This window comes from Cervus canadensis, chromosome 5 (assembly GCF_019320065.1).
Source record: "Cervus canadensis isolate Bull #8, Minnesota chromosome 5, ASM1932006v1, whole genome shotgun sequence".
Taxonomy (NCBI): Eukaryota; Metazoa; Chordata; class Mammalia; order Artiodactyla; family Cervidae; genus Cervus; species Cervus canadensis.
Window position 1 is genome coordinate 24,720,572 of NC_057390.1, and position 19,522 is coordinate 24,740,093.

General features: G+C 46.2%; 1 long non-coding RNA gene across 1 annotated transcript; it reads right to left on the reverse strand.

Annotated features, from left to right (window-relative positions):
• Nucleotides 1-2,002: 2,002 nt before the first annotated feature.
• Nucleotides 2,003-19,522, reverse strand: LOC122442586. The gene is made up of 3 exons (XR_006269664.1): nt 19,399-19,522; nt 5,280-5,625; nt 2,003-2,263 (listed from the first exon to the last, which is right to left on the reverse strand). It is a non-coding gene; the product is annotated as an uncharacterized LOC122442586 (long non-coding RNA).

Genomic DNA, 19,522 nt, shown 5'->3' on the forward strand with positions numbered 1-19,522 from the left:
AATCAACATGGGACCAATATCTAAAATATACAAGGACCGCCCTTTGCAAATCAAAAGAAGAAAATGGCAACCAGAATAGAAAACTGGGCAAATGATATGAGCAGGCAGTTAACAGAGCTGCAAGATCATACACAAAAGAAATACCTGTTAACATGTCAGAGAGGTTCTATCAGAGAGGACTGGGGCAATAGGGATGATTTTGCCCCCTCTCACCAGGGGTTAATTGGCAATGTCTGGAGACTTTTTTGGTAGTCATGGGGTGGAGGGGGGTTGCTATTTGGCATTGAGTAGGTAGAGACCAAGGATGCTGCTAGACATCCTATAATGCCCAGAACAGCCCCTACAACAAAGACAAATCTGGCCACAAATGGTCAGCAGTGTTGAAACTGAGAATCCTGGGACTAGATAGATGGGTAAACCGATGGATGAACAGGCCTGGCTGGGACAATGAGCTGCTGAGGCATACGACTCATTAAAATGAATCCAATAAAAGGGTGGTGGTAATGGTTCCTCAGTGTTTGGCAGACAGTAACAAGTTCAATGAATGGTCACTACTCTGTTACTGTTCCCTTGAGGGGTCTGAACCCTCATCGCCCTTATGTTTGCTCCAACCGGCAAAGCTGTGGGCTTTAGACCAGAGGGCCTCTGCTGTCACCCAGAGATGGGCACACAGCCACAGTGGGCAGCCCAGCTCTCGCCCCTGCGCCCAGGGGGTGGTGGAATGGGGGGAAATGCAGAAGGGCCAAGAAGGAAAAAGGGAAAGGTGGGTGGGAGTGCCTGGGCTGCGGAGTGAAGAGGAAGAGAAAGGCGACACTGCAAGCTTCGGGGTTTCACAATATGACAAAAATACCCAGAAAGGCAGGGGGCGGGGTGGGCCACAGGGAGAAGTTGAAGTTGAGCAATGGCTGTGGTTCTCTTCACAAATTCATGGAAAATCCTCTTCTCACACCCTCTGGTTCAGTTAAATTAGACCCTTAACCACCTCCACTGTGGCCTAGAAAGAGATGCATCCCGTGGACACCGCGGCTGGCACTATCTCCTCCTTGTCACTTCCTCCTTCTCCACCCCCTCTGGCCAGTTATCCATCCCTGTTTTCCAGGGTGGAAATTCCCACTCTGGTCCCCCTAGAGCCCTAAAGCAATTGACAAGATACATACAATATTATCATCATCATCGCTACCATCATCTCATCTCTTAGCAATCAGCATCTGGGAAGAAATCACCTTCCTTACACAGCAGGCCCAGAGACCTTCTAAGATTCTTCAAGCTGAGCCCCAAATTTGGCTCTGAGATTCCTGGTAGTCCAAATGAAATGAGAATGGGGGACAGTTTCATGAGTTGGATTGCCCATAATCAGAAGCCCACCAGTTCCTCTGAGGATACAGAGCTTCACCAGAAACTGGATCCTGAAATATATTCAGCTCCCAGGTCTTATAGCCAGCACTGGCTGAGGCAGTGACTACTAGAGACAACAGCATCCCAAAATAAATGCAGTAGCAGACTCCTCCGGCCTTTTTTCCAGAAAGCCCCACCATAAAGGAGGAACATAAGAAAGATTTTGTGGTGGTTAAATAACGTGGTCCAAGAGGCGCTTGGCTCCATGAGAGCCCAAGTCGTTTCAGGGATAAGTCTCATCTGGAAGAATGGATGGAATGTGTGGCCTTTAAATAACCCCCATGAACTTTATTTCTCTCAACTGAGCTTTTGATAAAACTGGGGCAGCGGGAGGCAGTTGGAGGTTGTAACCGCTGACAAGGGTCTGGCAGGCAGTGCTCTGGCGCTGGGTGAGGGTGGGGCCAGGCGTCCCTGGCACCTTCAGAGGCATCATTCATGGATTCAGCTGTTCTCAGTCTCCCCCAAGGGCCCAGAACACTCAGAGCTTTCTCATTTCGCTCTGACCTAAAGTGGAACTTGCCTGAGAGGCTGGAGGAAGTAGAAAGCAGGGCTCAGAGCAGGACTTGGGACAGGATTGCTGGCCTGCCCCATAGCCTGGCCTCTCTTTTGGGTTGTTACTAAAAGTAATAATAACCTGCATCCATTGTGGGTCTAAGCATTTTGTCACTACGTCAGTTTAATCTTCACAACCAAGCTCTGATCGTCCTCAGTTTACAGATGAGTAAACTGAGGCTCAGAGGGCTTCGCGGCTCTCACAGTGAGCCGAGAGGAGAAGGTATGGTGCCCACTCAAATCCGGCCGATTCCAGAGTTCACACGCGTGTGACCGCTGCGCCATCACACCCCTCACATAGAAGGAGAGATAAAAACTGTGGGGAAAGTGAAAAGGCAGTTAAGTTGTGGCATCAGAGCACAGGAAACGCGTGACTCTCACAATGTGATCCCGGAGAAAGCCGGAAGCCGGCAGCCCTGTTTTGAACTGAAGGCCCACGGGCTCTGAGAAGCCCTCTCGGGGGTCCAGAGCCCTGCTGGGCTACAAACGGCAGTCGCATCCAAGTGTCTGTAAATAGCAGGAGCGGGGGGTGTTGTGTGAGGGGTGCTACGGGAAAGTGGGCAAAGGACCCTGAGACCAAGCTCAAGAGGCGCCTCAGCGGCTGCTGGGGATCCCTCCGCCGCAATGAGGAAGCAGTGGCAAGCCCAACACTCCGCTCTGCAGCGCAGGACCAGGCTGCTCTGGGCCGGCGTCCCGCCCGGGCGACAGGCGATTCCTGTCGCTTGCTGACCCCAGCAGGTGGGCACCTCCGGGACGAAATAGAACCTGTGCAGTTGTCCTCCGACTAGGTGGCCCAGCGACGCCCTCCTGGCTCCTCCGCGCCCCACCTCTTTGATTGTGTACACTGACCTCCTTTAGAAGGTCTCTTTAGAACGGGGATGGGAGTGTCTAGACGACAGGAAAGCTTTCCAGATCAGTGAGCAATATGCTGACAAGCAGGGCCCGGGCTCAGCCCCAGGAAACTGATGACTCAGGAGGACGTGCCTTCCCTCCACAGACGTGTTCATCAGGACGGCCAGGGCCCTCCCCTGCCAGGTGTGAGGCTGAAGAGAGGACTTCCACCCAGCCCTTGCCATCGTGGGGCTTCCTGTCCAGAAAAGGGCACAGAAGTGGACCCAAGTCAGCGTGTCCTCGTTAGGAACACTGAGAAAGGAGGGAAGTGAAAAAAGGAGGGATCCAGAAGCTAACCACTTTCCCCCTCTCGTCTCCCCCCAACCTCCATGCACACTGCCACCACCCTGCTCTCTGGCCTGGATTATTACACTTGGGTCCTGCACACAGTGAGCTTGCTCCTACCACGCGGCCTTTGCACTTGCCGTTCCCTTTGCCCTTCCACAAGCGTCCCCATGAGTCAAGTGTCTTCACGTGTTACCTCAAAGGTGCCTTCTCAGGAGGCTTTCCCTACACTGATACCACCCAATTAAAGGTCGCAACAATGCCCCCTCTTCTGCCAGGCCACAGATGCTTCAGTAGGTACAATACATGAAGGCATCGCTCACTGATTCCTCACAGCCTCTTCTCTTGTGGAACTTGGGGTAGATTTCCCATTGGCCTTGGCCCATGAGAGTGTACCAGAAGGACCCTCCCTGCCAAACATCAGCCAATGTACTGGAATCGAGCCCGGCTTCTCCAACCCACTGACCCCAGGACCAGTCCTCTCCCATTCTGGGGAAATTTCTTGCGGGTCTTGGGCATCCTTCCCCTTCCCCATCCCCCACCCTATCAAGCAAGTGGTCATTCTGACCTGTTGTAGTAGGATTGGGTATCTGGTCACCAAACTCATCTCCTCTCTTCCCAGATACCCAGCTCTATTTCAGCTCCAGCTCCCCTGCCGTCAAGCTGGTGGAGCATGAGCAGAGGCAGTCTGTCTCTCTTCTGGGCTGAGGATGTTAAGAAGCAGAGAGGTGTCCCTTCCACCTCTCTTTTCTCTATAGCCATGGCCTCATGATCTAGGAGATGGCAGAGCTGCAAGATGGAAAGAACCTCTGCTGGGAGGAAGGCTGCCTGCCAATCAGGGGCACTCATCTTGGACTTTATGTGAATAAAAAATAAACTTGGTGAGGATCCTCCATTTGGGAAGTCGGCTGGCTACTCGGTATTTAACTTCCTGCCTTTTTAAGGACTTGGGCCCTGCCCTCAGGTCAACACACCTCTGTCCCCTCCCCCAACTGCATTTCCCACCTGAACTTTGTCCTCTCTTCCCCACCCCACACTCAGCCTGTGGGGATGACTGAGCAGCTGATGAATGAATCATTGCTTCTCTCTGGATCTGCAAGCTGATACAAAAGGCAGTGTGGCAGAGAGGGAAGGTGCTTCTGACTACCGCTGTCTAAGCTTGGCTCTGGCAGTACAGCAGTATGGGACTTCCCGAGACTCAGCTTCCTCATCTTTAAAATGGGAACAATAGAATCTGCCCATACCACCACCCAGAGGGAAAGATGGGGGGTGGGGGTGGGGGGTGTTGATATGCAGGAGCAGCTTCTCTGAGCCGGACTCTCCAAACATCATCTCAAAGCACTTAGATAGGGAATTGAGGTACACAGAGTTTTAGAAGTGCCTGCCAAGTTCACCCGGTCAGTAAGTGGCCGCCCCACTCTTGACTTGGTCTTCCCCATCTCTCTCTCACTGAATGGCACCAACCCACACCCAAGAGCTCAACTCAGGGACCTCTGGTTATGCCTAACTCCTTCTTCACCCTCACCTCCTACACACACTTCAGCACCAAAGCCCAGTTACTTTATCTTATTATACTGAGTAGCTCTCCAGTCTCGCCTTTCCCTGCACCTCTGCTGCCGCCACCCTGGCCCAGTCCCCTGCTCATCTCTCCTGGACCCTGCAGTGGCTTCCCTGTTGGCCTCCACATAGCTCCACCTCCACACAGCAGCCCTGGGGCTGGTCAATGCCAATCTGACCATGTCAGCGCCGAGGTTAGGAAGTTCAGTGGCTTCCTGCTGCTCATATGAGAAAGTCTTGCCATGGACTTGCCCAGTGTGAGAGACCCACCTCTTCCCTGCCCCTCCTCTCTCCTCTAGAACATCGGTACCATGAATACCCTTCAACTCCCTCCTTGGTGGGAGCACATGCTGCTCCTTCTGTGAGGAATACCCGTCCTTCCCTTTTTGGCCTGGCTTACTCTTAATCAACTTTCCTATCTCAGTTCTGGTGTCACTTCTTCAAGAAGTTTCCCTGACCTTCTTGTCTAGGGGACATCCCTTTATAGCAGTCATCTCTGTTATTATCTTATGCCTATTTGAGTAATTACTTGATGAAGGTCATCTCCCTCCCCTGACTTTGGGCTCTGCAAGGACAGGAACTGTGACCATGTTGCTTACCATTGAAACCCAGTGTCTGACAGTGTCTAACTCATAGCAGGACTTAAATATTGGCAGAGTAATTGAATCAGTAAATGCTAGAATTAAACTCCAAGTCCGTATGAACCCCTCAGTCATCAATCATTCTGGGGAATTGATTTGTCTGCTTAGGCTACCCAAGCAGAGGTATCACAGACTAGTAACTTAAACAGTAGAAGTTTATCTTCTCATAGTTCTGGAGGCTGGAAGTCCAGGATCAGGGTGCTGCCAGTTTGGCTTCTGGTGAGACCTCTCTCCTCAGCTTGCAGATGCAACTTCTTGGCCTTTTCTCTGTGCACACGAGGGTAGAGATCTCTGGTGTCTCTTCCTAAAAGACATCAGTACTGTTAGATTAAGGCCCAACCCTTATCACCTCATTGAACCTTAATTATTAATTACCTTTTTAAAGGCCCCATCTCCAAATACAGTCACACTGGTTAGGGTTTCAACATGTAAATTTTGGGGAAAAAATTCAGTTCCATAACATTCTGCCCTCTGGCCCCCCAAATTCACATCCTTCTCACATACAAAATGCATTCACCCCCATCCCAACAGCCCCAAAAGCCTTAACTCATTCCAGCATCAATTCCAAGTCCAAAGTCTCACTAAATGTCATCTAAATCAGATATGAGTGAGGCTGGAGGTATGATTCATCCTCAGGTAAAATTTCTCTCCAGCTGTGAATCTGTGAAACCAGACAAGTTATGAATTCCAAAACACAATGGTGGGGGAATTCCCTAGTGGTCCAGTGGTTAAGACTCTGAGCTTCCAATGCAGGGGGGAAGGAGTTTGACCCCTGGTCGGGGAACTAAGATCCCACAGACTATCCAGGGCAACCAAAAAAAAATTTTTATTTAAAATTTTTAATTGCATTTAAAAAATTAAAATAAGTCAGGTTTAAAAAAACCACACACACAATAGTGAAACAGGTATAGAATAGACATTCTTATCCCAAAAGGGAGAAATTTTTAAAAAAGAAAGGGTAACAGGTCCCAAGCCAGTCCAAAATTAGTAAGGCAAATTCCAGTTGATCTTAAGTCTCCAGATTGATCCTCTTTAGCTCAATGTCTTACCCTCTGTGCCCACTGGAGCATAACCCCATGACCTAGGCAGTGGTCCTGCCCCCTCCGCTGTGCTAGGCAGGCTTGCCCCCGAGGCACTAGCTGAGGGCATTCTAGCCCTCTGAAACCAAGGAAGTGGCCCCACCCTTTGAAGGGCCTTGCAGTGGGAACAGCAGCCCTGATAATCTATGAATCATCTTCATGGTCATTTTCCCCTTTTCTTGAAAGATAGCAGTATTGAAGCTGGCTATTCTATTGTCCTGCTCTGTAGATTCCAAAAATCTGACAGCCTTCCTCCACTCTTTTCTCTGTCCCTTTAGTCCCTGCTGGCAGTGATTCTGCAGGTATAATCCCACCTCTATTCCTGGCCTCAGCTGAGATGGCTGATTCAATTCATGGATAATCTCATTACAGAATGATCATCCATCCACACCCTTGATGTTTTCCTCCAAAATGCTGCTTTCTTATTTTTTGAAATATGATAAGCTGAGAATTTTCTAAATCTTTGAATTCTGGTTCCTTTTGCTTAACCATCTCTCTCCTCTCACATTTTACTATTAGCAGTAAGGAGAAGCCAAGCCACCTTCTTGATACTTTGCTTGGAAATTTTCTTTGCTAAATATCCAAGGTTGTCACACACAATGTCTACCTTCCACAAGACACTGCAACACAACTGAGACAAGTTCCTTTCTCATTGGTAATGAGGATCACTTTGCTGTCAGCTTCCAGTTCCACGTTCCTCATGAGTTCCCATCAGAAGCAGCCTTATTATTCATAATCCAGCAGCATTCTCTTTCAGGTGATGTATCTATTCTCTACAGCTTTCTCTGTGGCTCTTGACTTTTCTTTCTAAGTCTTCACCAGAATCACCTTTAATGTTCATATTTCCACCAACAGTCCCTTCAGGGCAATCTAGGATTTTTACAGCTCAAAACTCTTCCAGCCTCTACCTATTACCCAGTTCAAAAGCCACTTCCGGAACTCCCCTAGTGGTCCAGGGGTTAAGAATCTGCCTTCCAATGGAGGCGACGCAGGTTGGGGAACTAAGATCCTGCATGCCACGGGGCAACTAAGCTGCAACTGGAGAGAAGTACAGGCACTGCAATGAAAGATCCTTCGTGCTAAAACTAAGACCTGATGCAGCTCCAAATTAAATAAATAAATAATTTTTTTTTAGAGAAAAGCCACTTCCACATTTTTATGTGTTAACAGCAGCAACCCTATGCTTGGTACCCTAATCTGTATTATTCAGGGATCTCTAAAGAAACAAAATGAATAGGATAAACAAAAATGAAAAGGGAAATTTATTATAAGGAATTGACTTATACAATTATGATGGCTGGAAGTCCAACATCTGCAGAGCCAATGTCCCAGTTCAAGTCCGAAGGCTGGCAGGTGGCTATAGAAACAGGAACAATCGACGTCTCACTTTGAAAGCTATCAGGCAGGAGAATTCCCTCCTACTCAAGAGGGGGTCAACATTTTGTTCCAGTCAGGCCTTTGGCTGATTGGATGAGGCCCACACAAAGGAGGAGAATTTACTTTTATTAGTCTACCAATTTAAATACTAATCTCGTTCAAAAATATCTTTGCAGAAACACCCAGAATAGTATTTGACCAATTATCTGGGCACCCCATGGCTTTGTCAAGTTGGTACATAAACTTAACCATCACACAGAATCACATGAGAAAGTATATGTGATCAAAGCTTAATGAGTATCAGGGCCAGTGTAAGCAAAGGATCAACCCTAAAGCTGGCACTGTGATTTGCCATCCACTCATTTCTCACACACCTACTATAAATGTCTCAGTTATCTATTGCTGTATAACCAGCTATCCCAGAACTTATTAGCTTGCAACAGCAACCGTTTATTCTTTCTTATGAGTTTGTGGATCAGGATTTGGGGCAGAGCTCAGCTGGGTGGTTCTTCTGCTCCAGACAACATCAGCTGTGCCACTCATTCAGTTGGGCTAGGCTGGAAAGTCTAAGAAGACTTGACTGAACTATTTGGTACCTCATGACCTCTCATCTTCAAGTGCTGTCTTATCAGTCTATAGCCTGTCATGTTTTTTTTTTATAGCTTATGGCTTGCTTCCCCAAGAGCATTTCAAGAGGAGAAGCAAGCACTTGTCAGGTCGATGCTTGAATCATGCTTCTGATGGCACATTGTCCAGAGCCAGTCACATGCCCAAACCCACCTGTGGGAGAGGACTATACAGGGGCATGAAGACCAGAATATGCGTGCTTCCTTGGGTCACACAGTCTCCAATGTAACAGGCAACCAACATATGAGGGACACCAGTCCTGACTCTTGTCCTCAAGGATCTGACAGTCCAGTACAGCATTTCCGAGTAGTACTGGGCCACAGCATCTCAACACCATTCATGCAAACACAAGCCCCAATGTGAATTCTTGCCATCTTTGGATTAAAGCATCTCATTTTGTAAAAGCAGATTATCATAGAATAATAAGTGTATGCACATATTTGTCACTTTCCATACATATAGTTTTTCAAAATAATTTTAAAGGAAAATATTGCTAGTTTTGCATATTTGTGGGAGTATATAGTTGACCCATGAAAAACATGAGTTTTAACTGTGTGGGTCCACTTAACACTCTGATTTTTTTCTGCAGTAAATGCTACAGTACTACACAATCAGCAGTTGACTGAATTAAGGATGCACAACCACCAAAACAGAGGGTCAACTATAAGCTGTACACAGATTTTTGACAGTGCGAGTGTTGGCACTGCTAATCTTGTGTGTTGTTCAAGGGTCAACTGTATTTTATTACATTCCACAGCATGCTGGGAAGATAGTTTGGGAAATGCCAGCCTAGTGAACCCTAGTAGGAATAGAAAGTTTGGTGGAAAAGGCTTTTTGACTCCTAGGGTCACAGACACAGGTGGCCCATGGTGTATCAGAGACATCTTGTCCCACCAGGTTGGAAGGCCCAGGGTGTCTGTGGGACTCTCTGTTTTGTCTCCAGGAGTGATGGGAGGTCAGGGAGCATCATTCCTACACCACTGGAGGAGGGGCTGAGACAACACACGGCAGGGGACCTTGACACATCATCTGTGTCACCCTGCGCCCCCTCTGCACCTGGCACATGGTCACACACTGAACACCACCCATCCCACCACATCTGACCCCACTTCAGAATGACTGAGAAGAATAGGAGGCGCTTTTCAAGGGCTTGAAATTTTCCTCCCAAAGCCCAGACTCCAAAGCGCTGCAGAAAGAGAGGCCTCAGCTCTGAGCAGAGTAAGCAGGGCCGTTGGCCAGCTGGCCAAGGTTACTCAGAGTAGTATTGTCTACAGGATGGCCTACAGCAGAATCTCCAGTGGCAACCAGGAGATCCAATGCATTAGCCTGGAAGAGGGCCCAGGAATCTGCATTCCTAGCCTCCACCATGGGTCCCAGGGTGCTAGTCCCTTCCCAGGGTCTCCATGTGGTTGTTTTGGAAAGGTCCCAGTGGGATGGGGGTAGCAGAGGGACACCAACCCTGAGGTGTGGCCCCAGGTTATATTCACTGTAGGCAGGGCACAGGTGACCAGTACCCAGAGATGCAAGAAGCTTCACATGCCAAATGGAATTTTTTTAAGATTCATTTTTATTATTATTATTATTTTGGCTGTGCTGGGTCTTCATTGCTACGTATGGGCTTCCACAAGTTGCAACGAGTGGGGGCTACTCTCTAGTTGCGGTACATGGGCTTCTCACTGCAGTGACTTCTCTTGTTGCAGAGCATGGGCTCAAGGGCACACAGGCTTCAACAGGCGCAGCATGTGGGCTCAGTAGGTGCAGCTTGTGAGCTCTAGGGCAAAGGCTTAGTAGTTGTGGCACATGGGCTTAGTTGCCCCAAGGCAAGAGGAACGTTCCCAAACCAGGGATGGAACCCGTGTCCCCTGCATTGGCAAGCAGAATCTTAACCATTAGACCACCAGGGAAGTCTCAAATGAACTTTTTATTTTCAGACTCTTGATAAATATATATATGTATGTATGTATTTCTCTTACAATGGCAGAAACAACTAGCCTCTAGTTTCCCTCCACAGAAAAATCCCCAGAGATTAAATTGTTTTTTGAAAAAAGAAGAGAAATTTGGATCCTTGTTCTGGGTGGGAGGAGGGCTCAGAAGAGGGGAAGGGAAATTAAGAAAGGAGGCAAAAGACACAGAATTCCAGAAACCTCCTTATGGTTTCCTACCCCCTGTATCTTATCTACTGTGTATTCCCACCCCACCAGGGGAAAACCCAGACTGGACCTACCCACCCTCCCTGCCTCACTCCCCCTCATTCCAAATGTACCCACAATCCTTTCAGAACCAGGACCTAGTGAAAGAAGGCAGAAGGAGTATAATCTCACTTGTTGTGGAATCTGAAAAAACAGGTCTCATAGAAACAAGAGAACAAATTGGTGTTTTTTTTTTTTTGCCACCAGAGGCAGAGGTAGAAGATGGGGAAAATGAGTGAAGGTGGTCAAAAAGTAAAACTTCCAGTTATAAGTTTTATAACTTCCAGTTATAAGATTAATAAATTCTTGGGATGCATTATACAGCAGGGTGACTACAGTTAACATGACTGTGTTGTATATTTGAAAGTTGCTAAGAGAGTAGATCTCAAAAGTTTTTATCACAAGAAAAAAATTATAGTTATGTGAGGTGATTGATAGATGTTGGGTAATCTTATTATGATTATGATTATGATTTCACAGTGTATGCATCTGTCAAATCACTGTTGCTCACCTTAAACTTACACACAATGTTATGAGTCAATTATATCTCAATAAGCCTGGAAAAAATTAAAATTCAAAAATAAAAGGCCCCGATCCACAGCGAGCTCAAGATTAATTCCAATGTCGAATATTTGGAATGCAGATATTCTTGATTAGCTCAGCCTGAGGCTTTAACAAGCAGTCAAACTGGGGTGAGAGTTGACATCCTGCAAGAGGGCATTATTTATGAACTCTGAACATCCTCATCTTAAGTCTTAATTCCTGTGACAATATACTTATCAAGTTGCCGAGGTACTTTCATGTCTGCATTTATGTTTATTATTTTTTCAATGGAATTTTTTTTTTCTGTAGTTGCAAGATGGGTTTCTCTTTTAGTTGCTCTGCAACATGTGGGATCTTAGTTCTTTGACCAGGGATGGATGTCCCCTGCATTCAAAGTTGGATGCTTAACCACTGGACCACCAGGGAAGTCCTGCATTTGTGTTTGTATTGTGTGAATTTTTCCACCACTTAAATTAAAAAAAAAAAAAAAATTATATATATATATATATATATATATAAACCAGGGCCTCCTTCTCACTGGGTTATCAGCATTGCCTAAAGTCCTCCCCTCAGGCCTTGTCTCCAGAATGTCCAGGTCCCAGTGCCCATTGAACCCTACCCCAAAAGTTTTGTGGGTAGAATTCAGGGATCCATGACTTCGGGTGAGAAAAATATATATATTTGCACAAGCCTCAAACTGAAATTTACCATTTCCTTTTATTGTAAATGCAGGGAACAATCTACAGTAGTATTTGCAGACATTTGTGACGTCGTGTTTGTGATATAGTATTTGTGACATTGTCACCAGTAGAAATCATTTTGAGGTCACATTGGAATTATTGCCCATCTTTTGAAATATCTATCCAGCTCTACTTTTAAATGACCACCACCAAAGTGTCAGTAAAGAAGCCTGTTACTCTTTCATAAAGCTATTTCCTTCATGGTTTGATCTCTGTATTTTTGCACCACTGGTTTCTTTTGTAGACCTGTGGATTTGATTGTATATGTTTGAAAACACCAAGAAAAAGTCTGTAGGCTTCAGCAGATGTCCACTATGTCCATGGTCCATGAAAAGTCATGTCTTAGAGTTCTCAGTCCTAATAGTTCTTAGATTTTTTTCCCAGTATGAAACCCCCCCCTCCAAAAAAAGAAAACCACAAAAGTGTTCCTCTACCCTAGTAATTACATTTTTGGTATTTTCTTGAGAGAAAGTTTTAAGAGCCAAAAGCTGTTATGTAATCCTTGTCTTTAAACAAATGTGCATTTTATCCATCACAATGGTATCTCTTGACTTTTGGAAAACAGTGGCCACATCTGCAGGAGAGCTCCCATTGATCAATCTGGTTTCCAGACCCCCTGCAGTAACCCGCTCCTGCATGCAGGCCCACCGAGATGAGCATGTGGATCTAAGCAGAACCGTGGGACCCAGAGCATGTCACTCCCACTCCTCCCAGCATGAGGCTGGCCCCAGGAAATACTCAACAGATACAAGCTGGTTGGGTGGACCTGAGGCAGCTGTCCTTGGGTGGAATATGACTAATGCCCCTCCCACCCCCACCCCCACTTCTCCCCAGCCCCCAGTCTCCTGGCCCTGAAATAGAGTTGTCACAGCCAACAAATGGAAATACAGCATACCTGGTTAAATCTGAACTTCAGACCAATAGCGAATCATTTTTACTGTAACTATGTCCCATGTAATATTTGGGATATACTAATACTTTAAAAGATTCTTTGTTTATTGAGGAACCTGTTCCTCTAGAAGCCTGTTCCCAGAAAGGTCTCTACCCAGGTCTGGCTAAAGGCTATGCCCGATCCCAGGTTCTCAGCTGAGACTCCGGCCTCCATCCAGGGTCCTTTCCAAGACCATAGGACAAAAGGAGTGGGGCCAGGGAGATGCCCAACTGCGGCCCACCGCCCTAGCAGCCCACCCCTCAGCCACTCCCACTCACTGGCTAGTCTCAGGACACCCCCGCCCTCGGGTCAGTAAGGGGAGAGAATTGGTCCAGGGAGGAATTCCAAGCTCCCGCCATGCTCAGGGTTAGACTTAGTAATACTTTTGGAGAATCTTTAACCTCTGCCTGCATGAAAAGGACATTTCCAAGCCCAGTCCTCCTTAGGAAGTAGCCTATCCCCTCCATTTACCTCAGCCTCAGAGCTCCTCACTCACCCACGGCTCCCGCAAATAAACCTACCAGGACACCATGGGAAAGGACCCAATGACCAGGTACCCACAAAAAAAACACATGGCAGCAAAAGTCAAAGCATGGACAGGTACACAGATGCGTTCACTTAAGGAACGGTGAGGCACCAGCGGGGCTTCCCTGGTGGCTCGGTGCTAAAGACTCTGCCTGCCACTGCGGGAGACACAGGTTCGATCCCTGGTCCAGGAAGATCCCACATACTTTGGAGCAACTAAGCTTGTGTGCCACAACTACTGAGCTTGTGCTCTAGAGCCCAGGAACCACAACCGTTGGGCCCACATACTACAACTACTGAAGCCCACACTCTAGAGCCCTTGAGCCACAACAGGAGAAGCCACCACAATAAGAAGCCGAATTGTGCAATGAGGACCGAGCCCAACCATAAACAAATATATTAAATACTTTTAAAAATAAAAGAAACAGTGAGGTACCATCAACAGATTAACTGATATAGATGTTTTATCTATACACACACACACACAGACACACACACACACCCATGCACAATGGAATACTACTCTGACATAAAAATAGATGAAACTTGCCATTTGTGCCAACATGAATGGAGCATGAGGGAATTATGCTAAATGAGTCAGATGGAGAAAGACAGATATCATATGATTTCACTCCTGTGTGGACTCTAAAAACAAATTAACAAAACAAAAATGAATAAACAATCAACATAACACTTAGATGCAGAAAACAGAGTAACAATTATCAGAGGGGAAGGTGTGAGGGGTGGGGAGAGCAAAATAGGTAACGGGGCTCAGTTCAGATGAACAGTGACAGATGGAAATTATATTTTTGGTTGTGAGCACACTGTATGGTATATGGAAGTAGGAAAACAATGTTGTATACAGTAAAATTTACATAATCTTATAAACCAATGTTATTTGAATTAAAAAAAATCTAAAATGTAAAAACAAAAGAAAGGGGACTTTCCTGGCAGTCGAGTGGTTAAGACTCCACGTTTCCAATGCAGGGGGTGTGGGTATGATCCCTGGTAGGGTTAATTAAGATCCCACATGCCTTGAGGTGCAGCCAAAAAAAAAATGAAAGGAATAAAGAGAGAGAGAAAAGTGAGAGAGAGAGAGAAAGGACAAAAGGAAGGAAAAACAGAAGGTGGGAGAAAGAAAGATGGAAAGAGTGAGGCCGATAAACCCAGAGGATCAGTCACAGTGAGAAAGCCTCACAGGCATAGAGGCTGGGAAAAGTTCCCACTTAGCAAACACCCAGAACACACATGCCCCACAGTTTCATCCCCATCTGGGTCATCATCCTGAACCAGAGATATCCAAGATGGTGCTGGAGTCCAAGGGTTTCCCAACCACACCTCCTGAAGAAGCTAAAACACAAACAACTCAACCTTGAAAGTGTTTTATTTTTTTAAAATCAGGCTGAAGTAATAGATTACGTTGAAACTGGAACCTGGAAAGATGTTACCCCAGATAGTGATGATGGCGGCGATAACAGCAACCACAATCACCAGCATTTCCTGGGTGCTAGCTCTACCCCAGGAACTGTGTTCTGTGCTCTGCATACATTATTTCACTCAACCCTGGCGACAGCATGTAAGGGAGGAACTGATATTAGGCCCATTCAGTTCAGTTCAGTTCAGTCGCTCAGTCATGTCCGACTCACTGCAACCCCATGGACTGCAGCACGCCAGGCCTCCCTGTCCATCACCAACTCCCGGAGTTTACTCAAACTCATGTCCATTGAGTCGGTGATGCCATCCAACCATCTCATCCTCTGTTGACCCCGTCTCCTCCTGCCTTCAATGTTTCCCAGCATCAGGGTCTTTTCAAATGAGTCAGTTCTTTGCTCAGGTGGCCAAAGTTTCGGAGTTTCAGCTTCAACATCAGTCCTTCCAATGAATATTCAGGACTATATCCTTTAGGATGGACTGGTTGGATCTTCTTGCAGTCCAAGGGACTCTCAAGAGTCTTCTCCAACACCACAGTTCAAAAGCATCAATTCTTCGGTGCTCAGCTTTCTTGTAGCCCAACTCTCATATCCATACATGACTACTGGAAAAACCATAGCTTTGACTAGACAGACCTTTGTTGACAAAGTAATGTCTCTGCTTTTTATGCTGTCTAGGTTGGTCATAACTTTCCTTCCAAGGAGTAAGCATCTTTTAATTTCATGGCTGCAATTACCATCTGCAGTAATTTTGGAGCCCCCAAAAATAAAGTCTGTCACTGTTTCCACTGTTTACCCATCTATTTGCCATGAAGTGATGGGACCGGATGCCATGATCTTAGTTTTCTGAATGTTGAGTTTTCAGCCAACTTTTTCACTCTCCTCTTTCACTTTCATCAGGAGGCTCTTTATTCTTCACTTTCTGCCATAAGGTTGGTGTCATCTGCATATCTGAGTTTACTGATATTTCTCCTGGCAATCTTGATTCTAGCTTGTGCTTCATCCAGCCCAGCATGTCTCATGATGTACTCTGCTTATAAGTTAAATAAGCAGGGTGACAATATACAGCCTTGATGTACTCCTCTTCCTATTTGGAGCCAGTCTGTTGTACCATGTCCAGTTCTAACTATTGCTTCCTGACCTGCATGCAGACTTCTCAAGAGGCAGATCAGATGGTCTGGTATTCCCATCTCTTTCAGAATGTTCCACAGTTTATTGTGATCCACACAGTCAAAGGCTTTGGCATAGTCAATAAAACAGAAGTAGATGCTTCTCTGGAACTCTCTTGCTTTTTCAATGATCCAGTGGATGTTGGTATTTGATCTCTGGCTCCTCTGCCTTTTCTAAAACCAGCTTGAACATCTGGAAGTTCACGGTTCACATATTGCTGAAACCTGGATTGAAGAATTTTGAGCATTACTTTGCTAGCGTGTGAGATGAGTGCAATTGTGCGGTAGTTTGAGCATTCTTTGGCATTGCCTTTCTTTGGGACTGGAATGAAAACTTACACAGTACTGGGAAATAGACTCTTGGAGGGCACGACAGAACCTTGTGAAAAGAGCAGTGAACCCACAGGAGACTGTCCTGGACTTCTCTGTGGGTGTCCAGGAGTCTCCAGCAGAGGCATGGGGCGGTGGTGGCCTGCTGCAGGACTGGGGACACTGAGTGTAGCAGTACATGCATGAGATCTTTTGAGGGAGGTCACCATTATCTTCATTACCTCCACCATAGTTTCAGTTCAGTTCAGTTCAGTCACTCAGTCATGTCCGACTCTTTGCGACCCATGGACTGCAGCACACTAGGCCTCCCTGTCCATCAGCAGCTCCAGGAGTTTACTCAAACTCATGTCTGCTGAGCTGGTGTTGTCATCCAACCATCTCATCCTCTGTCATCCTCTTCTCCTCCTGCCCTCAATCTTTCCCAGCATCAGGGTCTTTTCAAATGAATCAGCTCTTCGCATCAGGTGGCCAAAGTATTAGAGTTTCAGCTTCAACATCAGTCCTTCCAATGAACACCTAGGTCTGATCTCCTTTAGGATGGACTGGTTGGATCTCCTTGCAGTCCAAGGGACTCTCAAGAGTCTTCAACACCACAGTTCAAAAGCATCAATTCTTCGGTGCTCAGCTTTCTTTATAGTCCAACTCTCACATCCATACATGACTACTGGAAAACCAAAGCTTGGACTAGACAGACCTTTGTTGACAAAGTAATGTCTCTGCTTTTTAATATGCTGTCTAGGTTGGTCATAACTTTTCTTTCAAGGAGCAAGCGTCTTTTAATTTCATGGCTGCAGTCACCATCTGTAGTGATTTTGGAGCCCCCAAAAATAAAGTCAGCCACTGTTTCCACTGTTTACCCATCTATTTGCCATGAAGTGATGGGACCGGATGCCATGATCTTAGTTTTCTGAATGTTGAGTTTTCAGCCAACTTTTTCACTCTCCTCTTTCACTTTCATCAGGAGGCTCTTTAGTTCTTCACTTTCTGCCATAAGGTTGGTGTCATCTGCATATCTGAGGTTATTGATATTTCTCCCAGCAATCTTGATTCCAGCTTGTGTTTCATACAGCCCAGCATGTCTCATGATGTACTCTGCTTATAAGTTAAATAAGCAGGTGACAGTATACAGCCTTGATGTACTCCTCTTCCTATTTGGAGCCAGTCTGTTGTACCATGTCCAGTTCTAACTATTTCTTCCTGACCTGCATGCAGATTTCTCAAGAGGCAGGTCAGGTGGTCTGGTATTCCCATCTCTTTCAGAATGTTCCACAGTTTATTGTGATCCACACAGTCAAAGGCTTTGGCATAGTCAATAAAGCAGAAGTAGATGTTTTTCTGGAACTCTCTTGCTTCTTCGATGATCCAACAGATGTTGGCAATTTGATCTCTGGCTCCTCTGCCTTTTCTAAAACCAGCTTGATCATCTGGAAGTTCACGGTTCACATATTGCTGAAACCTGGCTTGAAGAATTTTGAGCGTTACTTTGCTAGCGTGTGAGATGAGTGCAATTGTGCAGTAGTTTGAGCATTCTTCGGCATTGCCTTTCTTTGGGATTGGAATGAAAATTCACCTTTTCCAGTCCCGTGGCCACTGATGAGTTTTCCAAATTTGCTGGCATATGGAGTGCAGCACTTTCACAGCATCATCTTTTAGGATTTGAAATAGCTCAATTGGAATTCCATCACCTCCACTAGCTTTGTTCTCAGTGATGCTTCTTAGGGCCTTTGCCCTGTTTCATTCTGTACTCCAAGGCCAAATTTGCCTGTTATTCCAGGTGTTTCTTGACTTCCTACTTTTGCATTCCAGTCCCCTATAATGAAAAGGACATCTTATTTTGGTGTTAGTTCTAAAAGATCTTGTAGGTCTTTATAGAACCATTCAACTTAAGCTTCTTCAGCATTAGTGGTCGGGGCATAGACTTGGATTACCATGATATTGAATGGTTTGCCTTGGAAACAAACAGAGATCATTCTATCATTTTTGAGATTGCATCCAAGTAGTGCATTTCAGACCCTTTTGTTGACTATGATGGCTACTCCATTTCTTCTAAGGGATTCCTGCCCATGATAGTAGATATAATGGTATTCTGAGTTAAATTCACCCATTCCAGTCCATTTTAGTTCACTGATTCCTAGAATGTCGACATTCACTCTTGCCATCTCCTGTTTGACCACTTCCATTTTGCCTTGATTATGGACCTAACATTCCAGGTTCCTATGCAATATTGCTCTTTACAGCATCAAACCTTGCTTCTATCACCAGTCACATCTGTGAGGCTGCCAGGGTTAATACCATGACGGGCGGCCTGGACCTAAGTTTTAGCTTCCCCCGAAATGGTAAGATTCCCTACCCCCATCAGGTAACCTGGAGCCAGCCAATCAATATGCGCCCAGTAAGAACAAAGGGAGAGCTGAAAAGCCCGCGAAAGTCTGTACCGATAGAATTACTTTGCAAACATGTAACCAATCCGCTTAAGCCAGCTACTAACCGCTTTTGCATATCTTATAAATCTGTGTAACAAGCTTGAGCTCGGCGCTTTCTGACCCTGCACCACTGTGATGTTTGTGGCAGAAGGCCCTGGCTCGAGACAGTAATAAACTTCCCTTTTTGCGAGTTGCATTGTCTTGGAAGCCTTCTCTCTCTTCCTGCTCGGGGATTCGGACATCGGGCATAACAACATCCACAACTGGGTGTTGTTTTTGCTTTGGCTCTGTTCATTCTTTCTGGAGTTATTTCTCCACTGATCTCCAGGAGCATATTGGGCACCTACTGACCTTGGAAGTTCATCTTTCAGTGTCCTATCTTTTTTGCATTTTCATACTGTTCATGGGGTTCTCAAGGCAAGAATATTGAAGTGGTTTGCCACTCCCTTCTCCAGTGGACCACATTTTGTCAGAGCTCTCCACCATGATCTGTCTGTCTTGGGTGGCCCTACACAGCATGGCTTAGTTTCATTGAGTTAGACAAGGCTGTGGTCCATGTGATCAGATTGGCTAGTTTTCTGTGACTGTGGTTTCAGTCTGTCTGCCCTCTGATGCCCTCTCTCAGCCCCTACTGTCTTACTGGGGTTTCTCTTACCTTGGACGTGGAGTATCTCTTCACGGCTGCTCCAGCAAAGTGCAGCCGTTGCTCCTTACCTTGAACATGGAGTATCTCCTCACGGCCGCCGCCACTGAGCTTGGCTGTGGGGTATCTCCTTTCCACGGCTTGCCACTCCAGATCTGCGCAGTTGCCACTCGCTGCTTCAGCGCTGAGCAGCCA